General features: G+C 38.0%; 1 protein-coding gene and 1 pseudogene across 3 annotated transcripts in view; one reads left to right on the top strand and one right to left on the bottom strand.

The window, feature by feature from the left end:
• EXOC2 (exocyst complex component 2) overlaps positions 1-19,303 on the bottom strand; it is a 280,017-nt gene that overhangs the window by 22,622 nt on the left and 238,092 nt on the right. The gene's annotated exons all lie outside the window — the stretch shown is intronic.
• Positions 9,505-10,528, top strand: LOC109249390 (serine/arginine-rich splicing factor 10-like; annotated as a pseudogene).

The raw sequence follows: 19,303 nt of genomic DNA, 5'->3' as shown, positions 1-19,303 counted from the left end.
CAACTTCAGCTTAGGTCATGATCTCAGCCCGTTTAGTGTCCAACTCTTGATTTTGGCTCAGGTCATGATCTCACAGTTCATGAGATCAAGCCCCATGTCAGACTTTATGCTGACAGTGTAGAGTCTGCGTGGGATTCTCTCTCTCCCTCTTTCTCTCTCTTCCTCAAAATAAGTAAATTTTTAAAAAGTGTTGCTCCAATTCTAGCTGTAGGAGGATGTCAATTCTTTCAAAGATCTGTACCAAAAAAAAAAAAAAAAAAAAAGCCTATAACAGTGGCAGGATGCCAGAGGTTGCCTCACTTGCTCATGTGGCACTATGTCAAAGGACCCCATCAAAACACAGGTGACAGAAGGTAGCAATCTTCTTTTGGGTGGCTAGACTGATCGATTTGTTCTTTTCTGACCTCAAAGAGGAAAGTACATGGAGATCATGACAAAAGGAGAGAAATACAATTACTCAGAGTTGAAAGAGAACAGATTTGGGTTTTGGAGAATGTAAAATTGGGTCTTCCCACTAACAGCTGAGCTAACTTCCTTGAATGGAACAGGTTAGATTTATAAAGCAAGAAAGAGGTAGTAAGGATGCCAAGAAAGATCCTAGAGCCATCAGAGAAGAGTTGTACCTAAATTTTGTTATTAAATTGGCTGAGGCCTTGAAGTGGATGGCAGGGTTTAAAGGGACCATGGTCATGGTACCTGGAGACAGGACCAGGATTTTATTTTAGGTTATGGTACTATTTTCAAAAGTTCCATGTCTATGACAAAGGGACCATTTTGTAGTTGATTTTGGTGGTATATGTTTCCTTCCGACTAGACTTTATTCTAATTTTAAGATTATTAACATTAATGGTTGATGATGACTTTTAAGTTCATTGAGGTAACAGAAAGAATACTCAATGTAAAGCCAGAAGACTTGGGATCTATACATAATGATATGACCCTAGACAAAGATCAGTTCACCTTTTAGACAACTGCCTACTTTACAAAATGTAGACATTACAATGTCTGTTTTGCTATCAGAGCTGTTACAAAAATGTGATATATATTTATTTATTCCCTTATTCTTTAAATATTTTTTGTGTATCTATTATGTGCTAGGCACTGACAGGTGATGGTGTACAAAAGAGAGCAAAACAGAAACGGCCCCACCCTAAGAGAACTTATCTCCATGGTAGGGAGCACTTTGTAGATTACAAAACAGTACACATATTTCAGGTAAATTTTTTTTTAACAAAGACATAAATAGTTGGGTAATAGGTATGGTAACTAGAAAAAGTAGACCAATTTATTTTTCTGAAACACACAGTGAGAAGATTGGGCATTCTTTTTTTTTTTAAATGTTTATTTTTGAGAGACAGAGCACAAGTGGGGGAGGGGTAGAGAGAGAAGGAGACACAGAATCTGAGGCAGGCTCCAGGCTCTGAGCTGTTAGCACAGAGCCCGATGCGGGGCTCGAACCCATGAACCATGGGATCATGACTTGAGCCGAAGTCGGATGCTTAACCAACTGAGCCACCCAGTTGCCCCTGAAGATTGGACATTCTAACACATCATGACTGTCACCAGGCTACAGCATATCCTAATTGTAGGTAAAGTTCTTTTGAGTGGCACCAGCGATCTCTGAACAGCTTAAGAACAGGACAGAGGCAGACTGCCCAGATACAATACCAAATGTTACTGGGATGTGCTAGAACTGGAGAGATTTGCCTTTGACTATACTCTTGTTTTGCTAGTTTACACAAAGTTCTCTAGAAGTTGGAATTTTGGTGGAACTGTTTTGTCATACTGTGCACTGGTTTGGAAAGAAGGGCTGAATAGAACATACTAGCAATTGTTAGGGAAGACCTCTCATGTCCTCTTGGCGCCAGCTCTCTCTCCTCCCACTGTAACAGCTTTCCACTGATTTATAAGATGACCTGATTAATATCTATCTACCTTGCTAGATTGTTAACTCCACATGCATGGGTATCACCCTTCACTTACCTTGTCTTTGTATCCTTACTACCTACCACAGTGGCTGGCCTGTAACACAAGTTCAGAAATAAAAGAAGGCAAACGCCATGTAGGTCTTGCTCACTAGTAAGCTCCCTTAACCCTCTTAAATAAATTGATAAGTGAATGAATGAGTGAACAAATACATCTGAGAAAAGTTTTAAATAATATATAATTTTGTACTTGAGCCATTCACTAAAAATGTACATGCGTCAGTTTATGTGTAAAGGAGATACTCTGCTAAAGCATGTATCTCTTACTTCTCATAGGGTTAAAGAAAACAAAAAACAGTCCTTTCGAAATAATTTTTCAGGATCCATTTGAAAAATATAGTTTGGATAAATTAAGTATAGCAGCATAGAATGCTGTTAAGTCTAAATACATTAGTTTGACAAATATGCTTTGTTTTTCTGGCTATATACTTAGCAAACAGCTATTTCAAATAATAAACTTAACATTTTTGAATGTTCACTATAGGCTTGATACTCAGAAAGAGCTCAGATATATTAGGACATAATGAACATTTAGTTATGTGTTAGGAAACCAGGGTTTTAGCTTTAGCTTCAACATTAGTGGGCCATAAATGCCACATTTTACTGTACTACAAGGAAATGAGCTGTCCATGTGAATAGTGCACACAGAAAAATAAGGCAAACTGTTTCTTGGAGTTACAAATGCTACATTATTATGATGTAGTAATAAGTATTGTTTTTAAAAAGGTTCCCGTTTAGATAAGCCCCCACAACTTTCCAAGGGACTGAGAACAACTTCTAAGTATTTATAATATGTATCTCCTCTACTCTGTGAATATAAAATTAGAATGTGTCATGCTATTTGACCAAAAAAGTGTCCCCACCCACACAGTATCAATCTAGACTATCAGTTAGCAATTAATCTAGTAGCCCAGTGTGGAAATTCCCCATGGAGAAAACAAAGCTCATCTCTGCTCTGAGCAAGAACCTGTAGGCTTCTTCTCGCAGGGTGAGCTTCCTGTAATTGGGCCTGGACCACATACCATCTTCTTCAACAATGAAGGTCTTGATTTTCATACATGAAAGTGGAAAAGAAGTCTTTTCTTGCTCTATTTGCCATTTTCTTCTTTTAATCAAATAGGGAGGGCACTTGATTTTGGAATGGGCATACTACTAAAAATATTTATTGAGTGCCTATTACTATTACATGGCAGACTCTCTTCCAGGCACTAGAGATATAGTAGTGACCAAAATAAGAGAAATTTCATAAAAAATAAAGCCCCCTCTCCTCACATTCTAATGGGGACACTACCAGAATTAAGAGAACACAACCATCTTGCACACGGGAGAGAGGCTTACATTATCTATAAAACAGCACAAGAAAGCAACTGCACAAAAGAAAATTGTTCAGCAAACACTAAAACCCACACTGGTAAACAGAGGGCTCTGTTTGATGAAATCCTCAGCACCACTGTGAAAAAAACAATTCCCTGACATGTTGGAAGGATCTTAGTGTTGCTTTTGGGCCAATCTCATGAAATAATGCCTAGCAATAACCTAATAATAGATAATGTACAGGTGTGTATAGAATGGCTTGGATTTACATTTTAGCTGGACAATCAGTTAATTAACCGGGGCTTCAGGTATTCTTTCAAGTATGGGAAAATGTTTTATAAATTAAAAAGTGTTACATAAATGGGTTTGACTCCTCTTATAATAGTAATTTGGACAAATCACTAAGCAGACTTCTCTAAAGAATGTCTTTATAAGAACAGAATAGTGAACATTTTGGATTAATCAGGTCTTTCTTCTTGATTTCTTACTTTGAAAAACATTAAATGCTCACTGAAAAGAATTAAAACACAGAAGTATAAGTTTTCATAATAACAAATAAAAGTCCAATAAACTTCTCCATCAGTCTCCTTAGTATGGCATGTAGTCTTCCCAATCTCTTCCCATGAATGTAATTTTTTCCTCTAAAAAATGAGATTACACTACACATTCCAAGTAAAACTTGTTTACTTCATTTTGTAACATATCACAAACATTCTTCCATGCCAGTGTATATATATTTACCTTATCATTTTCAAGTGCTGCCTTGTATCCTATATTATGGATGTACCATAATTGATTTATTCTGTTATTTACGATTTATTCATTTTTTATTTATTCATAATTTATTCTATTATATTAGACAATTATATACTACTATAAATAATTCTGCAGTGAACATCAATCCTTATATTCTCATAGAATAATTTATGTATGATATATTCCTAGAAATGAAATTGCTGAGTCAAGGGTTTTCAGTTTTGATCAGTTCTGCCAAACTGTCATTTAAGGCCATAAAAATTATAACCTTGCTTTTTCATACCTTTTTGTTTTCTTAACTTGGATTTTCTAATTACTATAATTAGTAACTATAATATATGCTCCTTCTCAACTATGATAAAGACAAAACTTTCCATTAAAACACTAAAATAAAATTTTAATCAAAACACAAAGGTCAAAGGAAATTTACTAAAATTTACATGAGACTTATGCTCAATCTAACTACATAAAGACTGTCTAAAACAGAGCTGGAGAGAAAGAACAGTGTATAATTACAGAAAACAACTGCTACACTACTTGAACCTATACCAAGAGCGCAAACTTTTCCATGAAGCATTTCCTGTCTTAATTGGACAGACGACTCCTTTAAACACAGACTGATTTCAAGGTACGCTGCCTAATGTTGTTTTGAAACATGATACTCTTCAGTCAGTACTATAAGAAATCAAACTTTGGAAACTCTGGAGATACTACCTACTTTATAAACCACATTTCCTGTTTTTAACCCCTATGCCCTAAGGCAGTTATCAGTCCTAGTCTACAGATAAAAATAGATTGAAAAATACTATAAATATCCCACAATGTACTTTTTTTGGTAAAACTGAAACACTACATGAAAAAACTTTTTTTTTCTGAAATAAATTATTCAATTACACTCTTAAGGCACATTATTGAAATTACTGCCTATTAAAAAAAGGTAACCAGGAACTGTATCAGTATTGACAGACAGAAAGGCCTAAATATTCTACAATAAAATTAGTTTTGCTGGAATAGAGAAAGGGTTTTAAGTTCCAGGTCTTCATGTTTTAGTTTGTTCATTCCTAAGTTGATTTCATTGCCAAAATTGACAGAGTGTCTTTGCCATATAGGGGATTTTAAAAGTGAACACTTGAAGAGAGGATATGCTTCATATGTAGTCTCTGAGTGAATAACCTCAACCTCTACAGTTCTCAATTTTATCAGAATCTTTTTTTGGCTTTAATTAATATGATCTTCTATATTTTATTTTATTTTTAAAGTCTATTTCTTTTGAGAGAGAAAAAGAGAGGGAGGGGCAGAAAGAAGGGGAGAGAGAGGTTCCCAAGAAGGCTCTGTGCTGCCAGTGCAGAGCCCAATGCAGGGCTCAAACTCATGAAAGTGTGAGATCATGACCTGAGCTGAAACCAAGAGTGGGGCACTTAACCAAGTGAGCCACCCAGGCGCCCCATGATCTCCTATCTTTTAAATAAGAAGAGGAAAACTTTGTCTCATGAAAAGAGAAAACATTGCCAGCAGTGAAAATAACAATAAAATTATTTCATGGCTTATGTTTTCCATTTTTAAGAAAATATTTCTATTTATTAATAGTTTAGCATTCATATACATCATAGACAAATGTCTTTCAAGACTCAAAAATGAGCAAGGGTATCACAACATCTCCCATTCCAAAGTTAAAGTCTGATGGGTAAAACAAATTATGAGTTACACTACCATAAATATTACAGATCACCTCATACATTTAACAGAGAATATCAGTTTCATCATTTGATACATGATATACTGAATTTCAGACCTAAAGGTAGACATTTAATCAATTTAACATCAGTTGATAAAACAAACTCATTTGTTTCAATTTAGCCTTCTGGCAGAAAATATTTTTTCCTTAGAAAGTACTTCAATTAGCAAAGTCAAAGAGACAAGATTCATTTTAACTATGCAAAGGAATGTATTTTGTTTTACACTTAAAACGTTTTATTACATTTGTATATAACATTTCATAAACAAGTCTGTAGTGACTTTAATTTCAAAGTCTCAAGTTGTTGTTTTTTTTTAAATAAAGATGACCTCAATTAAATCACAACTAATAAAATGGTTATGAGAGAAGCCAGGCTGAAGAACATGGCACTAAAGCCTGACTGGTTGGGTTAGAATCCTGCCTTCTCTAGTTAGCTGTGTGGGCCTCTGTGATTCAGTGAATGAACACACAGAAAGTGCTCTACCACTGTCTGGCCCACTGTAGATGGTATGAAAATGCAGAGTGGTACTATCCATGTTATGGAGCAGCTATTGTATCCCTATCAGTGGAATCACCACTGAGCACAGCAAAGAAGTAATAACATAAAGTCCGTATTCTCAACATTTGGTCTTGGCCTGGGTGGCTCAGTGGGTTGAGCATCCGGCATCGGCTCAGGTCCAGGTCATGATCTCACTGTTCACGAGTTCAAGCCCTGTGTCAGGCTCTGTGCTGACCGCTCAGAGCCTGGAGCTCGCTTTGGATCCTGTGTCTCCCTCTCTCTCTGCCCCTCCCCTGCTCGCATTCTGTCTCTCTCTCTCTCTAAACAATAAATGAACATTAAAAAAAATTTTTTAATGAGACATGGTTGATAAAAAAGTTACATTAGTTTCAGGTGTACAACATAGTGATTTAACAACTCTAAATATTATGCTATGCTCATAAGTGTACCTACCACCGATCACCACACAACACTATTACACTACCATTGACTGTATTCCCCATGTTGTATCTTTCAACGGTGACTTATTCATGCCATAACTGGAAGCCTACACCTCCCACTCCCCTTTGCTCACTTTGTCCATCCTCCTATTCCTTAACCTTTTGGTAAATAATAGTTTTTCCTCTTTATGGGTCTGTTTCTGTTTTTTTGTTGGTTTTTAGATTCCCCATAAAAGCAAAATTGTATGGTATTTGTCTTTCTGTGTCTGACTAATTTTACTTAGCATAATATCTTCTAGGTCCATCCGTATTGTCACCTCACACCAGCCACAACAACTAGTATCAAAAAGACAAGAAATAACAAGTGTTTGTAAGGATGTAGAGAAAAGGGAACGCTTGTGCACTGTTAGTGGGAATGTAAATTTGTGCAGCCACTGTGCAAAACAGTTATGGAGGGTCCTCAAAAAACTAAAAATAGAAATACCATATGATCTAGTAATTCCACTACTGGGTATTTACTCAAAGAAAGCAAAAACACTAATATAAAAAGATATATGCATCCCTATGTTTACTGTAACATTATATACAGTGCCAACATATGGAGGTAACCTAAATATCCATAGATAAATAAATGGATAAGGAAGATGTGGTGGAATATTAGCCTTAAGTGAAACATTAGCCTTAAAAAGAATGAAATCTTGCCATTTGTGATAAAATCTTTTAAATCTTTCAATAAGTATCTTTTAAGCCTAACTGTGACAATTAAAACTACTAAGCAATTGGTTGTTAAATGTTTGAAATGATGAAATTGAAGAAGCAGTATAGCAAGGTAGAAAGGGCTTTGATGGTAGCATCTGACTTTGACAAGCTGTTTACCTACATTAGCCTACATTTGCATTATCTATAACGCTGGATATAAAGTTTATTGTAAGGACTATCAACTACAAAGGCACGGGAACTCAATAGTAGCAAGAAGGAGCAGGAAAGGTAGTAACAACAACTCATTTTATTGCTAGGATTTTGTTTCTCTGACTCTGCAACAAAATTTCTTTCCAATATCTGAATTCTAAGTTATTTTTTCTCTTGAGGTTATTATTAACAATTACGCAGTTGCTCTTCCATCTTCAAAATCAATGCTTCCTTTTATTACTCTACCAAATTTATTGCGAAGGGAAGATTCTGGTACAGTTTTATCCAAAAACAAAAGTAACCTCTTTATTCTTCCTGATATTTTTATCTTTCATTATAGTAACATTTATAATTCTATCATACATTGAAATGATCCAGTATAAGTCACTGTTTTTCACAGAAAAAGGAAAACTGAATACACATACTGTCCTTTTAGCAAGCCGCCACTTGTTTCTTCAGCTGGAGTAGGACTATGAGACCAAACCTATGAGCCCTCATTCAGGGAAAGTGGCAGCTCTCCCTCTTCATACTTTGTTAGGGGTACCTCGGACAGAGAAAGGCACAAAGTGCTTTTGTAATCCAATTATTTACAAAATATTAGGATGGGCAAAATTATATAGTATTGTTATCTCTCTGGTCTCCTATACCCTATATACTTCTCCAATAAGAATGATAAAGTTAGAATTTAGAGACAGAAGAACAGGGCTGAGGTCCTAAGTCTAGTATCTTGAACAAGTCTGATTCCTTTTCTGATTCTTCAAATTTTAAAAATCAGCCAAATGGGGAACATAAAATCTTACTCCAATGAGGTTGTTGGAAGGATAAAATGTGATAATGTATGTAAAAATAACAGTTAAACTGTAAATTATTTTTATTTAAAAATGGACCAAAATGCAGTATCTTAACAAATTCATCAAGTTTTCAATATGACCCAAAGCAAAATGATGTTTGGTATTTCATTTTCAATGCTACAAGCTTAAAAATGACAAAAATGGGGCAACCTACATGTTTCCATTTGTACAATTATGACTTACTGTGTTACCAGGTCCTCTCTCATGCTCTTTCTAAAGCAGTGTACACAAAAGGTGTCACCTACATTTGTACAGGCATCTGAAAACACAAATGCTACCTGTTTGAAATGTTCTTATCAGGAAAAAATGTTAAGACTTAGTATAATTCTCATATTGGGAAACCATTCATTTACTAAAATACTCATTTGTTCAAACATATGTTGAGAATCCACTATGTAAAGGGACTTCCTATGGTGGGGACCCCAGTGGGACTAAGGCATGGTACCTGCCATCAAGAGGCATAGTCTTCAAACTTACTGATTATCCAAGTTATAAGTAAAATGAATTTGAACCCTCTTGATATAAGATTATAATGTGTGATACATAACATCTGATATATAAAACTATGTGCCACTATGTTAATAAATAATTATATTGTTTAAAACAAATACATAAATGTATAAAACATAATTTATACATATAGATGTATATTATATATTCCATGCATTAAAAATAAGAAAAACAGAAAAGGAGAATGTAAAAAGGAAATAAAAATTATTTTATTAGTTTAAATATGCTAGGTTATGTTAAAGTTGAAAAAAAAAACAACCAATATCATCTTAACACAATAGCAAATGCATGTCCTCATGAGACATGTCCAATGGGGGCCAGGGGTCTTGGCTTATGAGGCTTCACCTTAATATAAGTTTTCTAAGTTTGACATTTAGCAGAACAAAAAATGTTTTTAAATTGAAATAACAGTGATTTGAAGGTCTGAATGTTCATTTTGTTTAGATACTTGGATTTAGTGACTTTCATAGCTGAAAATGTCCTACACAAAATATTACACAAAGATATGTATTTGAAAAAGGTAAGCAATTGGCTGTACTTACTAAATGATGATACTCTGTTTTTCAAGATTTTTAAATTTTCAGTTTTTCCCTCTTTTAAAATTAAGTATAACTTACAGAGGGCTGTCACAGTGGATCCATTTGGCTGAGAGTGTCTGAGGATCTGTGGACAGTTTACTGAGCCCATTAATGCCCCTGCCCAGACTCATGTTGCTGTCATATCACGCTACCTGTGCACACCCCTCCCTCCCAACGCCATCTCTGTTTGTAAGGAATGTGGCCCACAATATCAGACTGAAGGTTTACAATGGGAATTTGGTCATTATGGTCCTATAGTTCATATGTATGCTCCACTTGATTTTTATACCTGCTATCCAAGAGGATTTGTTTATGTTCAACCAAGGATGTGTGACACTGAAGATGCTTTTCGTAATTTGGATAGAAAATGTATTTATGGATGCCAAAATGAAATACAGTTTGCACAGAGGGATCAGAAGACTCCAAATTAAATGAAAACCAAGGAAGGGAGGAATGTGTACAGTTCTTCACACTACGACGATTATGACAGATACAATATAGATGCTCTAGGAGAAGTTATGAAAGATCAAGAAACTGGTAGTTTGATTACAACTATAGAAGTATTTATAGCCTTTGAAACAGACCAGCTGGAAGACCAAAGTGTAGCAGAAGCCATTCTGACAATCATAAAATTCAAACGCTGCCATCGATCTTTTCAAGATCAAATCCAGTTCAAGATCACAGTCCAAGTCTCAGCTCAAGAAAGAAATGAAGGCTATCCTGAACAGAGGCAGCCAAGCGTTGCCCTCCCAGGGTAAGGAAAGGGCATCTTCCCTTACCCACCCTCCCCAAGCCCACCAGCATGGTCAGACTTCAGAGGGAAACACAGCGCCACCTAGTGGAGGCCAGAGTTGCTTACACCAAGTCCCACTCATCTGCACTTTGGAGCCGCATTTCCACTGAAACAAGGCCCCCTGATAATCAGCACAGCAGGCCCCTCCCAGAGAAGACCAGGACAAATCCCTTCCACCTGTTTAGTCTACAGATCATAGGGTGCTGCAGCTCTAGGGGTGTTTCAGCTCTAGGGGAAACTGGATCTAGCTTTATTTGGGTTTCTTTTTATTTGTTCTTTGCTTCTGTTTTTGTTTATAGTTTTTTTTTTCTTTCTATTTCTTGGATAAAGAACATTTTTATTCTATTCTATTTTATTTTATTAAAAATTTATTTATTTTTTTCTCTCTTTTCTCTATCAAGCCTCTCTTACCAAGCAGACTGAAACACACCTAAGATCTAACTTCATTTACTGAAGTTTTTTCATTTTGTTTTAATTTTAATATTTTTAATAATTTTTTTAATGTTTATTTTACTTTTGAGAGAGAGAGCAAGCACACAAGTGGGGGAGAGACAGAGAGAGAGAGAGGGAGACACAGAATCCAAAGGAGGCTCCAGGCTCTGAGCTGTCAGCACAGACCCTGACACGGGGCTTGAACTCACAAACCCTGAGATCATGACCTGAGCCAATGTCAGATGCCTAACCAACTGGGCCACCCAGGCACCCCTGATTTTTATTTATTATTTTATTTTATTAATTTTTTTCTTTCTCCAAAATGACAACATAGAAGACTTCATCCAGAAAAGAAGAGCAGGAAGAAATGACAGCCAGGGATTTAATTGACACAGATATAAGTAAGATGTATGAACTAGAATTTAAAAGCACAATTATGGGGTACCTGGGTGGCTCAGTCTGTTAAGCGTCTGACTTCAGCTCAGGTCATGATCTCGCAGTTCATGAGTTCAAGCCCCATATTGGGCTCACTGCTGTCAGCCTGTCAGTGTAGAGCCTGCTTCAGATCCTCTGTCTCCCTTTCTCTGCCCTTTCCCCACTTAGACTCTCCCCTAAAATAAATAAAATATTAAAAAAAAGCTAAGAGTGCCTGGGTGGCTTGGTCAGTTAAGTGTCTCATTTCAGCTCAGGTCATATCACAGTTTGTGAGTTCCAGGCCCACATTGGGCTCTGTGCTGACAGCTCAGAGCCTGGAGCTTGCTTCAGATTCTATGTCTCACTCTCTCTCTGCACCTTCCCTGGTCACACTGTCTCTCTTTCTCTCCCAAAAATAAACATTAACTCCACCGCCCCACAATTATAGGAACAAGCTGGGGTTGAAAAAGGCATAGAAGACACAGGAAAAATCCCTTTCTGCAGAGATAAAAGAGCTAAAATCTTGTCAGGCTGAAATCGGAAGATGCTATAACCAAGGCACAATCTTGAATGGATGCCATGATGGCGAGGATGGATGAAGCAGAGCAGCAAATCAGTGATACAGAAGGAAAAATTATGGGGAAAAATTGAAGCTGAACAGAAGTGTGAGAAAAAGGAAGAAGGATCATTATACAAGACTTAAAGAACTCAGTGATTTATTAAAGAGGATTAACATTCGTATCATACAGAGGGAGAGGGAAGATGGCGGCGTAGGAGGACGGTGGGCTCACCGCGCATCCTGCTGATCACTTAGATTCCACCTACACCTGCCTAACTAACCCAGAAAACCACCAGAAGACTAGCAGAATGGAGCCTCCAGAGCCAAGCGCAGACGAGAGGCCCACGGAAGAGGGTAGGAAGGGCGGAGAGGCGGTGCGCGCTGCATGGACTGGCGGGAAGGAGCCGGGGCGGAGGGGCAGCCTGCCGGCCAAGCAGAGCCCCAGAGTCTGGCTGGCAAAAGCAGAGGGGCCGGATGGAGTGTGTTCCGACAGCAAGTGGGACCTGACATCTGGAAGGTTATAAGCTAACAGCTCTGCTCGGAAAGCGGGAAGGCTGGAGGACAAAGGGAGGGAGAGTTGCTGAGCCCCGGGACGACAGAGCTCAGTTTGTTGGGGAACAAAGGCGCTCACCAGTGCCATCTCCCTCGGCCATCCACCAGCCAAAATCCCAAAGGGAACCAGTTCCTGCCAGGGAACTTACTCGCTCCGCGCAAACACCCAACGCTGTGCTTCTGCGGAGCCAACCCTCTGGCAGCGGGTCTGACTCCCTCCCGCTGCCACAGGGCCCCTCCTGAAGTGCATCACCTAAGGAGAAGCGAGTGAAGCCTGCCCCTCCTGCCCCTGTGCACCTTGCCTACCCACCCCAGCTAATACACCAGATCCCCAGCACCACAAGCCTGGCAGTGTGCAAGTAGCCCAGACGGGCCACGCCACCCCACAGTGAATCCCGCCCCTAGGAGAGGGGAAGAGAAGGCACACACCAGTCTGACTGTGGCCCCAGCGGTGGGCTGGGGCAGACATCAGGTCTGACTGCAACTCCACCCACCAACTCCAGTTATACACCACAGCACAGGGGAAGTGCCCTGCAGGTCCACATCACTCCAGGGACTATCCAAAATGACCAAATGGAAGAATTCCCCTCTAAAGAATCTCCAGGAAATAACAACAGCCAATGAACTGATCAAAAGGATTTAAATAATATAACAGAAAGTGACTTTAGAATAATAGTCATAAAATTAATCGCTGGGCTTGAAAACAGTATAGAGGACAGCAGAGAATCTCTTGCTACAGAGATCAAGGGACTAAGGAACAGTCAGGAGGAGCTGAAAAACGCTTTAAATGAAATGCAAAATAAAATGGAAACGACCACGACTCGGATTGAAGAGGCAAAGGAGAGAATAGGTGAACTAGAAGATAAAGTTATGGAAAAAGAGGAAGCTGAGAAAGAGAGATAAAAAAATCCAGGGGTATGAGGGGATAATTAGAGAACTAAGTGATACACTAAAAAGAAGTAATATACGCATAATTGGTATTCCAGAGGAGGAAGAGAGAGGGAAAGGGGCTGAAGGTGTACTTGAAGAAGTAATAGCTGAGAACTTCCCTGAACTGGGGAAGGAAAAAGGCATTGAAATCCAAGAGTAACAGAGAACTCCCTTCAGACGTAACTTGAATCCACCTTCTGCACGACATATCATAGAGAAACTGGCAAAATACAAGGATAAAGAGAAAATTCTGAAAGCAGCAAGGGATAAACATGCCCTAACTTATAAAGGGAGACCTATAAGACTCATGACTGATCTCTCTTTTGAAACTTGGAAGGTCAGAAAGGATTGGCACGAGATCTTCAATGTATTGAACAGAAAAAAATATGCAGCCGAGAATCCTTTATCCAGCAAGTCTGTCATTTAGAATAGGAGAGATAAAGGTCTTACCAAACAAACAAAAACTGAAGGAATTTGTCACCACTAAACCAGCCCTACAAGGGATCCTAAGGGGGATCCTGTGAGACAATGTAGCAGAGACATTGCTGCAAGCATAAAACATACAGACATCACGATGACTCTAAACCTGTATCTTTCTATAATAACAGTGAATGTCAATGGATTAAATGCGCCAACCAAAAGACATAGGGTATCAAAATGGATAAAAAAACAAGACCCAACTATTTGCTGTCTACAAGAGACTCATTTTAGACCTGAGGACACCTTTAGATTGAGAGTGAGGGGATGGAGAATGATTTATCATGCTACTGGAAGCCAAAAGAAAGCTGGAGTAGCCATACTTCTATCAGACAAACTAGACTTTAAATTAAAGGCTGTAACAAGAGATGAAGAAGGGCATTATATAATAATCACAGGGTCTATCCATCAGGAAGAGCTAACAATTATAAATGTCTATGCGCCGAATACCGGAGCCCCCAAATATATAAAACAATTACTCATAAACATAAGCAACCTTATTGATAAGAATGTGGTAATTGCAGGGGACTTTAACACTCCACTTACAGAAATGGATAGATCATATAGACACACAGTCAATAAAGAAACAAGGGCCCTGAATGATACATTGGATCAGATGGACCTGACAGATATATTTAGAACTCTGCATCCCAAAGCAACAGAATATACTTTCTTCTCGAGTGCACATGGAACATTCTCCAAGATAGATCACATACTGGGTCACAAAACAGCACTTCATAAGTATACAAGAATTGAAATTATACCATGCATACTTTCAGACCACAATGCTATGAAGCTTGAACTCAACCACAGGAAAAAGTCTGGAAAACCTCCAAAAGCATGGAGGTTAAAGAACACCCTACTAACGAATGAGTGGGTCAACCAGGCAATTAGAGAAGAAATTTAAAAATATATGGAAACAAACGAAAATGAAAATACAACAATCCAAATGCTTTGGGACGCAGCGAAGGCAGTCCTGTGAGGAAGACACATTGCAATCCAGGCCTATCTCAAAACAAAAAAATCCCAAATACAAAATCTAACAGCACACCTAAAGGAAATAGAAGCAGAACAGCAAAGGCAGCCTAAACCCAGCAGCAGAAGAGAAATAATAAAGATCAGAGCAGAAATAAATAATATAGAATCTAAAAAAATTGTAGAGCAGATCAACGAAACCAAGAGTTGGTTTTTTGAAAAAATAAACAAAACTGACAAACCTCTAGCCAGGCTTCTCAAAAAGAAAAGGGAGATGACCCAAATAGATAAAATCATGAATGAAAATGGGATTATTAGAACCAATCCCTCAGAGACACAAACAATTATCAGGGAATACTATGAAAAATTATATGCCAACAAATTGGACAACCTGGAAGAAATGGACAAATTCCTAAACACCCACACTCTTCCAAAACTCAATCAGGAGGAAATAGAAAGCTTGAACAGACCCATAACCAGCGAGGAAATTGAATCGGTTATCAAAAATCTCCCAACAAATAAGAGTCCAGGACCAGATGGCTTCCCAGGGGAGTTCTACCAGACGTTTAAAGCAGAGATAATACCTATCCTTCTCATGCTATTCCAAGAAATAGAAAGGGAAGGAAAACTTCCAGACTCATTCTATGAAGCCAGAATTACTTTGATTCCTAAACCAGACAGAGACCCAGTAAAAAAAGAGAACTACAGGCCAATATCCCTGATGAATATGGATGCAAAAATTCTCAGTAAGATACTAGCAAATCGAATTCAACAGCATATAAAAAGAATTATTCACCATGATCAAGTGGGATTCATTCCTGGGATGCAGGGCTGGTTCAACATTCACAAATCAATCAACGTGATACATCACATTAATAAAAGAAAAGATAAGAACCATATGATCCTGTCAATCGATGCAGAAAAGGTCTTTGACAAAATCCAGCACCCTTTCTTAATAAAAACCCTTGAGAAAGTCGGGATAGAAGGAACATACTCAAACATCATAAAAGCCATTTATGAAAAGCCCACAGCTAACATCATCCTCAATGGGGAAAAACTGAGAGCTTTTTCCCTGAGATCAGGAACACAACAGGGATGCCCACTCTCACCGCTGTTGTCTTACATAGCGTTGGAAGTTCTAGCATCAGCAATCAGACAACGAAAGGAAATCAAAGGCATCAAAATTGGCAAAGATGAAGTCAAGCTTTCGCTTTTTGCAGATGACATGATATTATACATGGAAAATCCGATAGACTCCACCAGAAGTCTGCTAGAACTGATACATGAATTCAGCAAAGTTGCAGGATACAAAATCAATGTACAGAAGTCAGTTGCATTCTTATACACTAACAATGAAGCCACAGAAAGACAAATAAAGAAACTGATCCCATTCACAATTGCACCAAGAAGCATAAAATACCTAGGAATAAACCTAACCAAAGATGTAAAAGATCTGTATGCTGAAAACTATAGAAAGCTTATGAAGGAAATTGAAGAAGATATAAAGAAATGGAAAGACATTCCCTGCTCATGGATTGGAAGAATAAATATTGTCAAAATGTCAATACTACCCAAAGCTATCTACACATTCAATGCAATCCCAATCAAAATTGCACCAGCATTCTTCTCGAAACTAGAACAAGCAATCCTAAAATTCATATGGAACCACAAAAGGCCCTGAATAGCCAAAGTAATTTTGAAGAAGACCAAAGCAGGAGGCATCACAATCCCAGACTTTAGCCTCTACTACAAAGCTGTCATCATCAAGACAGCATGGTATTGGCACAAAAACAGACACATAGACCAATGGAATAGAATAGAAACCCCAGAACTAGACCCACAAACGTATGGCCAACTCATCTTTGACAAAGCAGGAAAGAACATCCAATGGAAAAAAGACAGTCTCTTTAACAAATGGTGCTGGGAAAACTGGACAGCAACATGCAGAAGGTTGAAACTAGACCACTTTCTCACACCATTCACAAAAATAAACTCAAAATGGATAAAGGACCTGAATGTGAGACAGGAAACCATCAAAACCCTAGAGGAGAAAGCAGGAAAAGACCTCTTTGACCTCAGCCGTAGCAATCTCTTACTTGACACATCCCCAAAGGCAAGGGAATTAAAAGCAAAAGTGAATTACTGGGACCTTATGAAGATAAAAAGCTTCTGCACAGCAAAGGAAACAACCAACAAAACTAAAAGGCAACCAACGGAATGGGAAAAGATATTTGCAAATGACATATCGGACAAAGGGCTAGTATCCAAAATCTATAAAGAGCTCACCAAACTCCACACCCGAAAAACAAATAACCCAGTGAAGAAATGGGCAGAAAACATGAATAGACACTTCTCTAAAGAAGACATCCGGATGGCCAACAGGCACATGAAAAGATGCTCAACGTCGCTCCTTATCAGGGAAATACAAATCAAAACCACACTCAGATATCACCTCACGCCAGTCAGAGTGGCCAAAATGAACAAATCAGGAGACTATAGATGCTGGAGAGGATGTGGAGAAACGGGAACCCTCTTGCACTGTTGGTGGGAATGCAAACTGGTGCAGCCACTCTGGAAAACAGTGTGGAGGTTCCTCATAAAATTAAAAATAGACCTACCCTATGACCCAGCAGTAGCACTGCTAGGAATTTACCCAAGGGATACAGGAGTACTGATGCATAGGGGCACTTGTACCCCAATGTTTATAGCAGCACTCTCAACAATAGCCAAATTATGGAAAGAGCCTAAATGTCCATCAACTGATGAATGGATAAAGAAATTGTGGTTTATATACACAATGGAGTACTACATGGCAATGAGAAAGAACCAAATATGGCCCTTTGTAGCAACGTGGATGGAACTGGAGAGTGTGATGTTAAGTGAAATAAGCCATACAGAGAAAGACAGATACCATATGGTTTCACTCTTATGTGGATCCTGAGAAACTTAACAGAAACCCATGGGGGAGGGGAAGGAAGAAAAAAAAGAGGTTAGAGTCGGAGAGAGACAAAGCATAAGAGACTCTTAAAAACTGAGAACAAACTGAGGGTTGATGGGGGTTGGGAGGGAGGGGAGAGTGGGTGATGGGTATTGAGGAGGGCACCTTTTGGGATGAGCACTGCGTGTTGTATGGAAACCAATTTGACAATAAATTTCATATATTGAAAAATAATGGAAAAAAAAATTAGTGAAAAAAAAAAAGAACAAAAAAACAACAACAAAAAAACCCATTCATATCATAGGAGTCCCAGAAGATGAAGAGAGAGAAAAAGGGACAGAAAGTTTTTGTGAGCAAATTATAACTGAAAACTTCTCTAATGTGGGGATGGACCCAGACATCAAAATCCAAGAAGCAGAGAACTCCCATTAAATTCAACAAAAGCTGATCATTGCAAAGGCATATCATGGTCAAACTCACAAAATAGACAAGGAAAGAGTCATGAAAGCAGTAAGGTTCGGGAAAAAAGTCCTTAACCTACAAGGGAAGACAGATCAAGAATGCAGTAGATCTATCCAAAGAAATTTGGTAGATCAGAAAGGAGTGGCTAGATATATTCAACATGCTGAATCAAAAAATATGCAGCCAAGAATTCTTAATCCAGCAAGGCTGTCATTTGGAATGGAAGGAGAGAGAAACAGTTTCCCAGACTAACAAAAACTAAAGGAGTTTATGACCATTAAACTAGCCTTGCAAGACATTTTAAGGGACTCTTTGAGCAGAGAAAAACAAAACAAAACAAGATCAGAAGAAACAAATACTAGAAAGGACCAGAGAGGATCACCAGAAACTTCAAGTCTACAGGCAATGCAATGGCACTAAATTCAAATCTTTCAATAATCACTCTGAATGTAAATGGACTAAATGCTCCAATCAAAAGACATAGGGTATCAAAATGTATAAAAAACCAGGATCCATCTATATGCTGCCAATTAAAGACTCATTTTAGATCTAAAGACACTTGCAGATTGAAAATGAGGGGATGGAGAACTGTCTATCATGCTAAGGGATATCAAAAGTAAGCAAGAGTACCCATACTTAATATCAGACTAACTAGATTTTAAAACAAAGGCTGTTAAAAAGAGATGAAGAAGTGTAGTATATCATAATTAAGGGGTCTCTCCATCAAGAAGATCTAGCAATTATAAATATTTATGCTCCCAACTTGAGAGCATGCAAATATATAAATCAATTAAAGCAATTAATAATAAACATAATGAAACTCATTGATAATAATACAATAATAGTAGGGGACTTTAACACTCCACTTACATCAGAGGACAGATCATCTAAGCAGGAAATCAACAAGGAAACAATGGCTTTGAATGACACACTGGACCTGATGGACTTAACAGATATATTCAGAACATTTCATCCTAAAGGAGCAGAATACACATTCTTCTTGAGTGCACAAGGAACATTCTCTAGAATAGATCACATACTGGGTCACAAATCAGCTCGCAATATGTGCAAAGATCATATCATGCATATTGTCAGACCATAATGCTATGAAACTTGGAGTCAACCACAAAAAACAAAAATGTGGAAAGATCAAAGATACTTGGAGGTTAAAGAACATCCTATTAAAGAATGAAC

The sequence above is a fragment of the Panthera pardus genome, unplaced genomic scaffold (assembly GCF_024362965.1).
Source record: "Panthera pardus isolate Hobbes unplaced genomic scaffold, ASM2436296v1 HiC_scaffold_17, whole genome shotgun sequence".
NCBI lineage: Eukaryota > Metazoa > Chordata > Mammalia > Carnivora > Felidae > Panthera > Panthera pardus.
Note: the sequence above shows the minus strand (reverse complement) of the source record. Positions and strands in the feature narration are given on the sequence as shown.